Genomic DNA, 15563 nt, shown 5'->3' with positions numbered 1-15563 from the left:
ACTCCCCGTCCACAGTCTAGTGACATTCACTGTCCCCGTCCACAGTCTAGTGACATTCACTACTCCCCGTCCACAGTCTAGTGACATTCACTACTCCCCGTCCACAGTCTAGTGACATTCACTACTCCCCGTCCACAGTCTAGTGACATTCACTGTCCCCGTCCACAGTCTAGTGACATTCACTACTCCCCGTCCACAGTCTAGTGACATTCACTGTCCCCGTCCACAGTCTAGTGACATTCACTGTCCCCGTCCACAGTCTAGTGACATTCACTGTCCCCGTCCACAGTCTAGTGACATTCACTACACCCCGTCCACAGTCTAGTGACATTAACTACTCCCTGTCCACAGTCTAGTGACATTCACTGTCCCCTGTCCACAGTCTAGTGACATTCACTACTCCCCGTCCACAGTCTAGTGACATTCACTACTCCCCGTCCACAGTCTAGTGACATTCACTACTCCCCGTCCACAGTCTAGTGACATTCACTACTCCCTGTTCACAGTCTAGTGACATTCACTACTCCCTGCCCACAGTCTAGTGACATTCACAACTCCCTGTCCACAGTCTAGTGACATTCACTGTCCCCTGTCCACAGTCTACTGACATTCACTACTCCCTGTCCACAGTCTAGTGACATTCACTGTCCCCTGTCCACAGTCTAGTGACATTCACTACTCCCCGTCCACAGTCTAGTGACATTCACTACTCCCCGTCCACAGTCTAGTGACATTCACTACTCCCCGTCCACAGTCTAGTGACATTCACTGTCCCCTGTCCACAGTCTAGTGACATTCACTGTCCCCTGTCCACAGTCTAGTGACATTCACTACTCCCTGTCCACAGTCTAGTGACATTCACTGTCCCCTGTCCACAGTCTAGTGACATTCACTACTCCCCGTCCACAGTCTAGTGACATTCACTACTCCCCGTCCACAGTCTAGTGACATTCACTACTCCCCGTCCACAGTCTAGTGACATTCACTACTCCCCGTCAACAGTCTAGTGACATTCACTACTCCCCGTCAACAGTCTAGTGACATTCACTACTCCCCTGTCCAGTCTAGTGACATTCACTGTCCCCTGTCCACAGTCTAGTGACATTCACTACTCCCCGTCCACAGTCTAGTGACATTCACTACTCCCCGTCCACAGTCTAGTGACATTCACTGTCCCCGTCCACAGTCTAGTTACATTCACTGTCCCCGTCCACAGTCTAGTAACATTCAATGCTCCCCGTCCACAGTCTAGTGACATTCACTACTCCCCGTCCACAGTCTAGTGACATTCACTGTCCCCGTCCACAGTCTAGTGACATTCACTACTCCCCGTCCACAGTCTAGTGACATTCACTACTCCCCGTCCACAGTCTAGTGACATTCACTGTCCCCGTCCACAGTCTAGTTACATTCACTGTCCACGTCCACAGTCTAGTGACATTCACTACTCCCCGTCCACAGTCTAGTGACATTCACTACTCCCCGTCCACAGTCTAGTGACATTCACTGTCCCCGTCCACAGTCTAGTAACATTCACTGCTCCCCGTCCACAGTCTAGTGACATTCACTGCTCCCCGTCCACAGTCTAGTGACATTCACTACTCCCCGTCCACAGTCTAGTGACATTCACTACTCCCCGTCCACAGTCTAGTGACATTCACTACTCCCCGTCCACAGTCTAGTGACATTCACTACTTCCTGTCCACAGTCTAGTGGCTGGTAACATTACATAACATGCCTAGTGACATTCACTACTCCCTGTCCACAGTCTAGTGGCTAGTGACATTACATGACATACCTAGTGACACTCACTACTCCCCGTCCACAGTCCAGTGACATTCACTACTCCCTGTCTACAGTCTAGTGACATGCACTACTACCTGTCCACAGTCTAGTGACATTCACTACTCCCCGTCTACAGTCTAGTGACATTCACTACTCCCTGTCTACAGTCTAGTGACATTCACTACTCCCCGTCCACAGTCTAGTGACATTCACTACTCCCGGTCCACAGTCTAGTGACATTCACTGTCCCCGTCCACAGTCTAGTGACATTCACTACTCACCGTCCACAGTCTAGTGACATTAACTGTCCCCGTCCACAGTCTAGTGACATTAACTACTCCCAGTCCACAGTCTAGTGACATTCACTACTCCCCGTCCACAGTCTAGTGACATTCACTACTCCCCGTCCACAGTCTAGTGACATTCACAACTCCCCGTCCACAGTCTAGTGACATTCACTGTCCCTGTCCACAGTCTAGTGACATTCACTACACCCCGTCCACAGTCTAGTGACATTCACTACTCCCTGTCCACAGTCTAGTGACATTCACTACTCCCCGTCCACAGTCTAGTGACATTCACTACTCCCCGTCCACAGTCAGGTGACATTCACTGTCCCCGTCCACAGTCTAGTGACATTCACTACTCCCCGTCCACAGTCTAGTGACATTCACTACTCCCGGTCCACAGTCTAGTGACATTCACTGTCCCCGTCCACAGTCTAGTGACATTCACTACTCCCCGTCCACAGTCTAGTGACATTCACTACTCCCCGTCCGCAGTCTAGTGACATTCACTGTCCCCGTCCACAGTCTAGTGACATTCACTGTCCCCGTCCACAGTCTAGTGACATTCACTACTCCCCGTCCACAGTCTAGTGACATTCACTGTCCCCGTCCACAGTCTAGTGACATTCACTGTCCCCGTCCACAGTCTAGTGACATTCACTACTCACCGTCCACAGTCTAGTGACATTAACTGTCCCCGTCCACAGTCTAGTGACATTCACTACTCCCCGTCCACAGTCTAGTGACATTCACTACTCCCCGTCCACAGTCTAGTGACATTCACTACTCCCCGTCCACAGTCTAGTGACATTCACTACTCCCTGTTCACAGTCTAGTGACATTCACTACTCCCTGCCCACAGTCTAGTGACATTCACAACTCCCTGTCCACAGTCTAGTGACATTCACTGTCCCCTGTCCACAGTCTAGTGACATTCACTACTCCCTGTCCACAGTCTAGTGACATTCACTACTCCCCGTCAACAGTCTAGTGACATTCACTACTCCCCGTCAACAGTCTAGTGACATTCACTACTCCCCTGTCCAGTCTAGTGACATTCACTGTCCCCTGTCCACAGTCTAGTGACATTCACTACTCCCTGTCCACAGTCTAGTGACATTCACTACTCCCCGTCCACAGTCTAGTGACATTCACAACTCCCTGTCCACAGTCTAGTGACATTCACTGTCCCCTGTCCACAGTCTAGTGACATTCACTACTCCCTGTCCACAGTCTAGTGACATTCACTGTCCCCTGTCCACAGTCTAGTGACATTCACTACTCCCCGTCCACAGTCTAGTGACATTCACTACTCCCCGTCAACAGTCTAGTGACATTCACTACTCCCCGTCAACAGTCTAGTGACATTCACTACTCCCCTGTCCAGTCAAGTGACATTCACTGTCCCCTGTCCACAGTCTATTGACATTCACTACTCCCTGTCCACAGTCTAGTGACATTCACTACTCCCCGTCCAGTCTAGTGACATTCACTACTCCCCGTCCACAGTCTAGTGACATTCACTGTCCCCGTCCACAGTCTAGTTACATTCACTGTCCCCGTCCACAGTCTAGTAACATTCACTGCTCCCCGTCCACAGTCTATTGGCTAGTGACATTCACTACTCCCCGTCCACAGTCTAGTGACATTCACTACTCCCCGTCCACAGTCTAGTGACATTCACTGTCCCCGTCCACAGTCTAGTAACATTCACTGCTCCCCGTCCACAGTCTAGTGACATTCACTACTCCCCGTCCACAGTCTAGTGACATTCACTACTCCCCGTCCACAGTCTAGTGACATTCACTACTCCCCGTCCACAGTCTAGTGACATTCACTACTCCCCGTCCACAGTCTAGTGACATTCACTAGTTCCTGTCCACAGTCTAGTGGCTGGTAACATTACATAACATTCCTAGTGACATTCACTACTCCCTGTCCACAGTCTAGTGGCTAGTGACATTACATGACATACCTAGTGACACTCACTACTCCCCGTCCACAGTCCAGTGACATTCACTACTCCCTGTCTACAGTCTAGTGACATGCACTACTACCTGTCCACAGTCTAGTGACATTCACTACTCCCTGTCTACAGTCTAGTGACATTCACTACTCCCCGTCCACAGTCTAGTGACATTCACTACTCCCGGTCCACAGTCTAGTGACATTCACTGTCCCCGTCCACAGTCTAGTGACATTCACTGTCCCCGTCCACAGTCTAGTGACATTCACTACTCCCCGTCCACAGTCTAGTGACATTCACTACTCCCCGTCCACAGTCTAGTGACATTCACTACACCCCGTCCACAGTCTAGTGACATTCACAACTCCCCGTGCACAGTCTAGTGACATTCACTGTCCCCGTCCACAGTCTAGTGACATTCACTACACCCCGTCCACAGTCTAGTGACATTAACTACTCCCTGTCCACAGTCTAGTGACATTCACTGTCCCCTGTCCACAGTCTAGTGACATTCACTACTCCCCGTCCACAGTCTAGTGACATTCACTGCTCCCCGTCCACAGTCTAGTGACATTCACTACTCCCCGTCCACAGTCTAGTGACATTCACTACTCCCTGCCCACAGTCTAGTGACATTCACAACTCCCTGTCCACAGTCTAGTTACATTCACTGTCCCCGTCCACAGTCTAGTAACATTCAATGCTCCCTGTCCACAGTCTAGTGACATTCACTACTCCCCGTCCACAGTCTAGTGACATTCACTGTCCCCGTCCACAGTCTAGTGACATTCACTACTCCCCGTCCACAGTCTAGTGACATTCACTACTCCCCGTCCGCAGTCTAGTGACATTCACTGTCCCCGTCCACAGTCTAGTGACATTCACTGTCCCCGTCCACAGTCTAGTGACATTCACTACTCCCCGTCCACAGTCTAGTGACATTCACTGTCCCCGTCCACAGTCTAGTGACATTCACTGTCCCCGTCCACAGTCTAGTGACATTCACTACTCACCGTCCACAGTCTAGTGACATTAACTGTCCCCGTCCACAGTCTAGTGACATTCACTACTCCCCGTCCACAGTCTAGTGACATTCACTACTCCCCGTCCACAGTCTAGTGACATTCACTACTCCCCGTCCACAGTCTAGTGACATTCACTACTCCCTGTTCACAGTCTAGTGACATTCACTACTCCCTGCCCACAGTCTAGTGACATTCACAACTCCCTGTCCACAGTCTAGTGACATTCACTGTCCCCTGTCCACAGTCTAGTGACATTCACTACTCCCTGTCCACAGTCTAGTGACATTCACTACTCCCCGTCAACAGTCTAGTGACATTCACTACTCCCCGTCAACAGTCTAGTGACATTCACTACTCCCCTGTCCAGTCTAGTGACATTCACTGTCCCCTGTCCACAGTCTAGTGACATTCACTACTCCCTGTCCACAGTCTAGTGACATTCACTACTCCCCGTCCACAGTCTAGTGACATTCACAACTCCCTGTCCACAGTCTAGTGACATTCACTGTCCCCTGTCCACAGTCTAGTGACATTCACTACTCCCTGTCCACAGTCTAGTGACATTCACTGTCCCCTGTCCACAGTCTAGTGACATTCACTACTCCCCGTCCACAGTCTAGTGACATTCACTACTCCCCGTCAACAGTCTAGTGACATTCACTACTCCCCGTCAACAGTCTAGTGACATTCACTACTCCCCTGTCCAGTCAAGTGACATTCACTGTCCCCTGTCCACAGTCTATTGACATTCACTACTCCCTGTCCACAGTCTAGTGACATTCACTACTCCCCGTCCACAGTCTAGTGACATTCACTACTCCCCGTCCACAGTCTAGTGACATTCACTGTCCCCGTCCACAGTCTAGTTACATTCACTGTCCCCGTCCACAGTCTAGTAACATTCACTGCTCCCCGTCCACAGTCTATTGGCTAGTGACATTCACTACTCCCCGTCCACAGTCTAGTGACATTCACTACTCCCCGTCCACAGTCTAGTGACATTCACTGTCCCCGTCCACAGTCTAGTAACATTCACTGCTCCCCGTCCACAGTCTAGTGACATTCACTACTCCCCGTCCACAGTCTAGTGACATTCACTACTCCCCGTCCACAGTCTAGTGACATTCACTACTCCCCGTCCACAGTCTAGTGACATTCACTACTCCCCGTCCACAGTCTAGTGACATTCACTAGTTCCTGTCCACAGTCTAGTGGCTGGTAACATTACATAACATTCCTAGTGACATTCACTACTCCCTGTCCACAGTCTAGTGGCTAGTGACATTACATGACATACCTAGTGACACTCACTACTCCCCGTCCACAGTCCAGTGACATTCACTACTCGCTGTCTACAGTCTAGTGACATGCACTACTACCTGTCCACAGTCTAGTGACATTCACTACTCCCCGTCTACAGTCTAGTGACATTCACTACTCCCCGTCCACAGTCTAGTGACATTCACTACTCCCGGTCCACAGTCTAGTGACATTCACTGTCCCCGTCCACAGTCTAGTGACATTCACTGTCCCCGTCCACAGTCTAGTGACATTCACTACTCCCCGTCCACAGTCTAGTGACATTCACTACTCCCCGTCCACAGTCTAGTGACATTCACTACACCCCGTCCACAGTCTAGTGACATTCACAACTCCCCGTGCACAGTCTAGTGACATTCACTGTCCCCGTCCACAGTCTAGTGACATTCACTACACCCCGTCCACAGTCTAGTGACATTAACTACTCCCTGTCCACAGTCTAGTGACATTCACTGTCCCCTGTCCACAGTCTAGTGACATTCACTACTCCCCGTCCACAGTCTAGTGACATTCACTGCTCCCCGTCCACAGTCTAGTGACATTCACTACTCCCCGTCCACAGTCTAGTGACATTCACTACTCCCTGCCCACAGTCTAGTGACATTCACAACTCCCTGTCCACAGTCTAGTTACATTCACTGTCCCCGTCCACAGTCTAGTAACATTCAATGCTCCCCGTCCACAGTCTAGTGACATTCACTACTCCCCGTCCACAGTCTAGTGACATTCACTGTCCCCGTCCACAGTCTAGTGACATTCACTACTCCCCGTCCACAGTCTAGTGACATTCACTACTCCCCGTCCACAGTCTAGTGACATTCACTGTCCCCGTCCACAGTCTAGTTACATTCACTGTCCACGTCCACAGTCTAGTGACATTCACTACTCCCCGTCCACAGTCTAGTGACATTCACTACTCCCCGTCCACAGTCTAGTGACATTCACTGTCCCCGTCCACAGTCTAGTAACATTCACTGCTCCCCGTCCACAGTCTAGTGACATTCACTGCTCCCCGTCCACAGTCTAGTGACATTCACAACTCCCCGTCCACAGTCTAGTGACATTCACTACTCCCCGTCCACAGTCTAGTGACATTCACTACTCCCCGTCCACAGTCTAGTGACATTCACTACTTCCTGTCCACAGTCTAGTGGCTGGTAACATTACATAACATGCCTAGTGACATTCACTACTCCCTGTCCACAGTCTAGTGGCTAGTGACATTACATGACATACCTAGTGACACTCACTACTCCCCGTCCACAGTCCAGTGACATTCACTACTCCCTGTCTACAGTCTAGTGACATGCACTACTACCTGTCCACAGTCTAGTGACATTCACTACTCCCCGTCTACAGTCTAGTGACATTCACTACTCCCTGTCTACAGTCTAGTGACATTCACTACTCCCCGTCCACAGTCTAGTGACATTCACTACTCCCCGTCCACAGTCTAGTGACATTCACTACTCCCGGTCCACAGTCTAGTGACATTCACTGTCCCCGTCCACAGTCTAGTGACATTCACTACTCACCGTCCACAGTCTAGTGACATTAACTGTCCCCGTCCACAGTCTAGTGACATTCACTACTCCCAGTCCACAGTCTAGTGACATTCACTACTCCCCGTCCACAGTCTAGTGACATGCACTACTCCCCGTCCACAGTCTAGTGACATTCACAACTCCCCGTCCACAGTCTAGTGACATTCACTGTCCCTGTCCACAGTCTAGTGACATTCACTACACCCCGGCCACAGTCTAGTGACATTCACTACTCCCTGTCCACAGTCTAGTGACATTCACTACTCCCCGTCCACAGTCTAGTGACATTCACTACTCCCCGTCCACAGTCAGGTGACATTCACTGTCCCCGTCCACAGTCTAGTGACATTCACTACTCCCGGTCCACAGTCTAGTGACATTCACTGTCCCCGTCCACAGTCTAGTGACATTCACTGTCCCCGTCCACAGTCTAGTGACATTCACTACTCCCCGTCCACAGTCTAGTGACATTCACTACTCCCCGTCCACAGTCTAGTGACATTCACTACACCCCGTCCACAGTCTAGTGACATTCACAACTCCCCGTGCACAGTCTAGTGACATTCACTGTCCCCGTCCACAGTCTAGTGACATTCACTACACCCCGTCCACAGTCTAGTGACATTAACTACTCCCTGTCCACAGTCTAGTGACATTCACTGTCCCCTGTCCACAGTCTAGTGACATTCACTACTCCCCGTCCACAGTCTAGTGACATTCACTGCTCCCCGTCCACAGTCTAGTGACATTCACTACTCCCCGTCCACAGTCTAGTGACATTCACTACTCCCTGCCCACAGTCTAGTGACATTCACAACTCCCTGTCCACAGTCTAGTTACATTCACTGTCCCCGTCCACAGTCTAGTAACATTCAATGCTCCCTGTCCACAGTCTAGTGACATTCACTACTCCCCGTCCACAGTCTAGTGACATTCACTGTCCCCGTCCACAGTCTAGTGACATTCACTACTCCCCGTCCACAGTCTAGTGACATTCACTACTCCCCGTCCGCAGTCTAGTGACATTCACTGTCCCCGTCCACAGTCTAGTGACATTCACTGTCCCCGTCCACAGTCTAGTGACATTCACTACTCCCCGTCCACAGTCTAGTGACATTCACTGTCCCCGTCCACAGTCTAGTGACATTCACTGTCCCCGTCCACAGTCTAGTGACATTCACTACTCACCGTCCACAGTCTAGTGACATTAACTGTCCCCGTCCACAGTCTAGTGACATTCACTACTCCCCGTCCACAGTCTAGTGACATTCACTACTCCCCGTCCACAGTCTAGTGACATTCACTACTCCCCGTCCACAGTCTAGTGACATTCACTACTCCCTGTTCACAGTCTAGTGACATTCACTACTCCCTGCCCACAGTCTAGTGACATTCACAACTCCCTGTCCACAGTCTAGTGACATTCACTGTCCCCTGTCCACAGTCTAGTGACATTCACTACTCCCTGTCCACAGTCTAGTGACATTCACTACTCCCCGTCAACAGTCTAGTGACATTCACTACTCCCCGTCAACAGTCTAGTGACATTCACTACTCCCCTGTCCAGTCTAGTGACATTCACTGTCCCCTGTCCACAGTCTAGTGACATTCACTACTCCCTGTCCACAGTCTAGTGACATTCACTACTCCCCGTCCACAGTCTAGTGACATTCACAACTCCCTGTCCACAGTCTAGTGACATTCACTGTCCCCTGTCCACAGTCTAGTGACATTCACTACTCCCTGTCCACAGTCTAGTGACATTCACTGTCCCCTGTCCACAGTCTAGTGACATTCACTACTCCCCGTCCACAGTCTAGTGACATTCACTACTCCCCGTCAACAGTCTAGTGACATTCACTACTCCCCGTCAACAGTCTAGTGACATTCACTACTCCCCTGTCCAGTCAAGTGACATTCACTGTCCCCTGTCCACAGTCTATTGACATTCACTACTCCCTGTCCACAGTCTAGTGACATTCACTACTCCCCGTCCACAGTCTAGTGACATTCACTACTCCCCGTCCACAGTCTAGTGACATTCACTGTCCCCGTCCACAGTCTAGTTACATTCACTGTCCCCGTCCACAGTCTAGTAACATTCACTGCTCCCCGTCCACAGTCTATTGGCTAGTGACATTCACTACTCCCCGTCCACAGTCTAGTGACATTCACTACTCCCCGTCCACAGTCTAGTGACATTCACTGTCCCCGTCCACAGTCTAGTAACATTCACTGCTCCCCGTCCACAGTCTAGTGACATTCACTACTCCCCGTCCACAGTCTAGTGACATTCACTACTCCCCGTCCACAGTCTAGTGACATTCACTACTCCCCGTCCACAGTCTAGTGACATTCACTACTCCCCGTCCACAGTCTAGTGACATTCACTAGTTCCTGTCCACAGTCTAGTGGCTGGTAACATTACATAACATTCCTAGTGACATTCACTACTCCCTGTCCACAGTCTAGTGGCTAGTGACATTACATGACATACCTAGTGACACTCACTACTCCCCGTCCACAGTCCAGTGACATTCACTACTCCCTGTCTACAGTCTAGTGACATGCACTACTACCTGTCCACAGTCTAGTGACATTCACTACTCCCCGTCTACAGTCTAGTGACATTCACTACTCCCCGTCCACAGTCTAGTGACATTCACTACTCCCGGTCCACAGTCTAGTGACATTCACTGTCCCCGTCCACAGTCTAGTGACATTCACTGTCCCCGTCCACAGTCTAGTGACATTCACTACTCCCCGTCCACAGTCTAGTGACATTCACTACTCCCCGTCCACAGTCTAGTGACATTCACTACACCCCGTCCACAGTCTAGTGACATTCACAACTCCCCGTGCACAGTCTAGTGACATTCACTGTCCCCGTCCACAGTCTAGTGACATTCACTACACCCCGTCCACAGTCTAGTGACATTAACTACTCCCTGTCCACAGTCTAGTGACATTCACTGTCCCCTGTCCACAGTCTAGTGACATTCACTACTCCCCGTCCACAGTCTAGTGACATTCACTGCTCCCCGTCCACAGTCTAGTGACATTCACTACTCCCCGTCCACAGTCTAGTGACATTCACTACTCCCTGCCCACAGTCTAGTGACATTCACAACTCCCTGTCCACAGTCTAGTTACATTCACTGTCCCCGTCCACAGTCTAGTAACATTCAATGCTCCCCGTCCACAGTCTAGTGACATTCACTACTCCCCGTCCACAGTCTAGTGACATTCACTGTCCCCGTCCACAGTCTAGTGACATTCACTACTCCCCGTCCACAGTCTAGTGACATTCACTACTCCCCGTCCACAGTCTAGTGACATTCACTGTCCCCGTCCACAGTCTAGTTACATTCACTGTCCACGTCCACAGTCTAGTGACATTCACTACTCCCCGTCCACAGTCTAGTGACATTCACTACTCCCCGTCCACAGTCTAGTGACATTCACTGTCCCCGTCCACAGTCTAGTAACATTCACTGCTCCCCGTCCACAGTCTAGTGACATTCACTGCTCCCCGTCCACAGTCTAGTGACATTCACAACTCCCCGTCCACAGTCTAGTGACATTCACTACTCCCCGTCCACAGTCTAGTGACATTCACTACTCCCCGTCCACAGTCTAGTGACATTCACTACTTCCTGTCCACAGTCTAGTGGCTGGTAACATTACATAACATGCCTAGTGACATTCACTACTCCCTGTCCACAGTCTAGTGGCTAGTGACATTACATGACATACCTAGTGACACTCACTACTCCCCGTCCACAGTCCAGTGACATTCACTACTCCCTGTCTACAGTCTAGTGACATGCACTACTACCTGTCCACAGTCTAGTGACATTCACTACTCCCCGTCTACAGTCTAGTGACATTCACTACTCCCTGTCTACAGTCTAGTGACATTCACTACTCCCCGTCCACAGTCTAGTGACATTCACTACTCCCCGTCCACAGTCTAGTGACATTCACTACTCCCGGTCCACAGTCTAGTGACATTCACTGTCCCCGTCCACAGTCTAGTGACATTCACTACTCACCGTCCACAGTCTAGTGACATTAACTGTCCCCGTCCACAGTCTAGTGACATTCACTACTCCCAGTCCACAGTCTAGTGACATTCACTACTCCCCGTCCACAGTCTAGTGACATGCACTACTCCCCGTCCACAGTCTAGTGACATTCACAACTCCCCGTCCACAGTCTAGTGACATTCACTGTCCCTGTCCACAGTCTAGTGACATTCACTACACCCCGTCCACAGTCTAGTGACATTCACTACTCCCTGTCCACAGTCTAGTGACATTCACTACTCCCCGTCCACAGTCTAGTGACATTCACTACTCCCCGTCCACAGTCAGGTGACATTCACTGTCCCCGTCCACAGTCTAGTGACATTCACTACTCCCCGTCCACAGTCTAGTGACATTCACTACTCCCGGTCCACAGTCTAGTGACATTCACTGTCCCCGTCCACAGTCTAGTGACATTCACTACTCCCCGTCCACAGTCTAGTGACATTCACTACTCCCCGTCCGCAGTCTAGTGACATTCACTGTCCCCGTCCACAGTCTAGTGACATTCACTGTCCCCGTCCACAGTCTAGTGACATTCACTACTCCCCGTCCACAGTCTAGTGACATTCACTGTCCCCGTCCACAGTCTAGTGACATTCACTGTCCCCGTCCACAGTCTAGTGACATTCACTACTCACCGTCCACAGTCTAGTGACATTAACTGTCCCCGTCCACAGTCTAGTGACATTCACTACTCCCCGTCCACAGTCTAGTGACATTCACTACTCCCCGTCCACAGTCTAGTGACATTCACTACTCCCCGTCCACAGTCTAGTGACATTCACTACTCCCTGTTCACAGTCTAGTGACATTCACTACTCCCTGCCCACAGTCTAGTGACATTCACAACTCCCTGTCCACAGTCTAGTGACATTCACTGTCCCCTGTCCACAGTCTAGTGACATTCACTACTCCCTGTCCACAGTCTAGTGACATTCACTACTCCCCGTCAACAGTCTAGTGACATTCACTACTCCCCGTCAACAGTCTAGTGACATTCACTACTCCCCTGTCCAGTCTAGTGACATTCACTGTCCCCTGTCCACAGTCTAGTGACATTCACTACTCCCTGTCCACAGTCTAGTGACATTCACTACTCCCCGTCCACAGTCTAGTGACATTCACAACTCCCTGTCCACAGTCTAGTGACATTCACTGTCCCCTGTCCACAGTCTAGTGACATTCACTGTCCCCTGTCCACAGTCTAGTGACATTCACTACTCCCCGTCCACAGTCTAGTGACATTCACTACTCCCCGTCAACAGTCTAGTGACATTCACTACTCCCCGTCAACAGTCTAGTGACATTCACTACTCCCCTGTCCAGTCAAGTGACATTCACTGTCCCCTGTCCACAGTCTAGTGACATTCACTACTCCCTGTCCACAGTCTAGTGACATTCACTACTCCCCGTCCACAGTCTAGTGACATTCACTACTCCCCGTCCACAGTCTAGTGACATTCACTGTCCCCGTCCACAGTCTAGTTACATTCACTGTCCCCGTCCACAGTCTAGTAACATTCACTGCTCCCCGTCCACAGTCTATTGGCTAGTGACATTCACTACTCCCCGTCCACAGTCTAGTGACATTCACTACTCCCCGTCCACAGTCTAGTGACATTCACTGTCCCCGTCCACAGTCTAGTAACATTCACTGCTCCCCGTCCACAGTCTAGTGACATTCACTACTCCCCGTCCACAGTCTAGTGACATTCACTACTCCCCGTCCACAGTCTAGTGACATTCACTACTCCCCGTCCACAGTCTAGTGACATTCACTACTCCCCGTCCACAGTCTAGTGACATTCACTAGTTCCTGTCCACAGTCTAGTGGCTGGTAACATTCCTAGTGACATTCACTACTCCCTGTCCACAGTCTAGTGGCTAGTGACATTACATGACATACCTAGTGACACTCACTACTCCCCGTCCACAGTCCAGTGACATTCACTACTCCCTGTCTACAGTCTAGTGACATGCACTACTACCTGTCCACAGTCTAGTGACATTCACTACTCCCCGTCTACAGTCTAGTGACATTCACTACTCCCTGTCTACAGTCTAGTGACATTCACTACTCCCCGTCCACAGTCTAGTGACATTCACTACTCCCGGTCCACAGTCTAGTGACATTCACTGTCCCCGTCCACAGTCTAGTGACATTCACTGTCCCCGTCCACAGTCTAGTGACATTCACTACTCCCCGTCCACAGTCTAGTGACATTCACTACTCCCCGTCCACAGTCTAGTGACATTCACTACACCCCGTCCACAGTCTAGTGACATTCACAACTCCCCGTGCACAGTCTAGTGACATTCACTGTCCCCGTCCACAGTCTAGTGACATTCACTACACCCCGTCCACAGTCTAGTGACATTAACTACTCCCTGTCCACAGTCTAGTGACATTCACTGTCCCCTGTCCACAGTCTAGTGACATTCACTACTCCCCGTCCACAGTCTAGTGACATTCACTACTCCCCGTCCACAGTCTAGTGACATTCACTACTCCCCGTCCACAGTCTAGTGACATTCACTACTTCCTGTCCACAGTCTAGTGGCTGGTAACATTACATAACATGCCTAGTGACATTCACTACTCCCTGTCCACAGTCTAGTGGCTAGTGACATTACATGACATACCTAGTGACACTCACTACTCCCCGTCCACAGTCCAGTGACATTCACTACTCCCTGTCTACAGTCTTGTGACATGCACTACTACCTGTCCACAGTCTAGTGACATTCACTACTCCCCGTCCACAGTCTAGTGACATTCACTACACACCGTCCACAGTCTAGTGACAGTAACTGTCCCCGTCCACAGTCTAGTGACATTCACTACTCCCAGTCCACAGTCTAGTGACATTCACTACTCCCCGTCCACAGTCTAGTGACATTCACTACTCCCCGTCCACAGTCTAGTGACATTCACAACTCCCCGTCCACAGTCTAGTGACATTCACTGTCCCCGTCCACAGTCTAGTGACATTCACTACACCCCGTCCACAGTCTAGTGACATTCACTACTCCCTGTCCACAGTCTAGTGACATTCACTACTCCCCGTCCACAGTCTAGTGACATTCACTACTCCCCGTCCACAGTCAGGTGACATTCACTGTCCCCGTCCACAGTCTAGTGACATTCACTACTCCCCGTCCACAGTCTAGTGACATTCACTACTCCCGGTCCACAGTCTAGTGACATTCACTGTCCCCGTCCACAGTCTAGTGACATTCACTACTCCCCGTCCGCAGTCTAGTGACATTCACTACTCCCCGTCCGCAGTCTAGTGACATTCACTGTCCCCGTCCACAGTCTAGTGACATTCACTACTCCCCGTCCACAGTCTAGTGACATTCACTGTCCCCGTCCACAGTCTAGTGACATTCACTGTCCCCGTCCACAGTCTAGTGACATTCACTGTCCCCGTCCACAGTCTAGTGACATTCACTACTCACCGTCCACAGTCTAGTGACATTAACTGTCCCCGTCCACAGTCTAGTGACATTCACTACTCCCCGTCCACAGTCTAGTGACATTC

The sequence above is a fragment of the Oncorhynchus clarkii genome, chromosome 26 (assembly GCF_045791955.1).
Source record: "Oncorhynchus clarkii lewisi isolate Uvic-CL-2024 chromosome 26, UVic_Ocla_1.0, whole genome shotgun sequence".
Taxonomy (NCBI): Eukaryota; Metazoa; Chordata; class Actinopteri; order Salmoniformes; family Salmonidae; genus Oncorhynchus; species Oncorhynchus clarkii.
Note: the sequence above shows the minus strand (reverse complement) of the source record.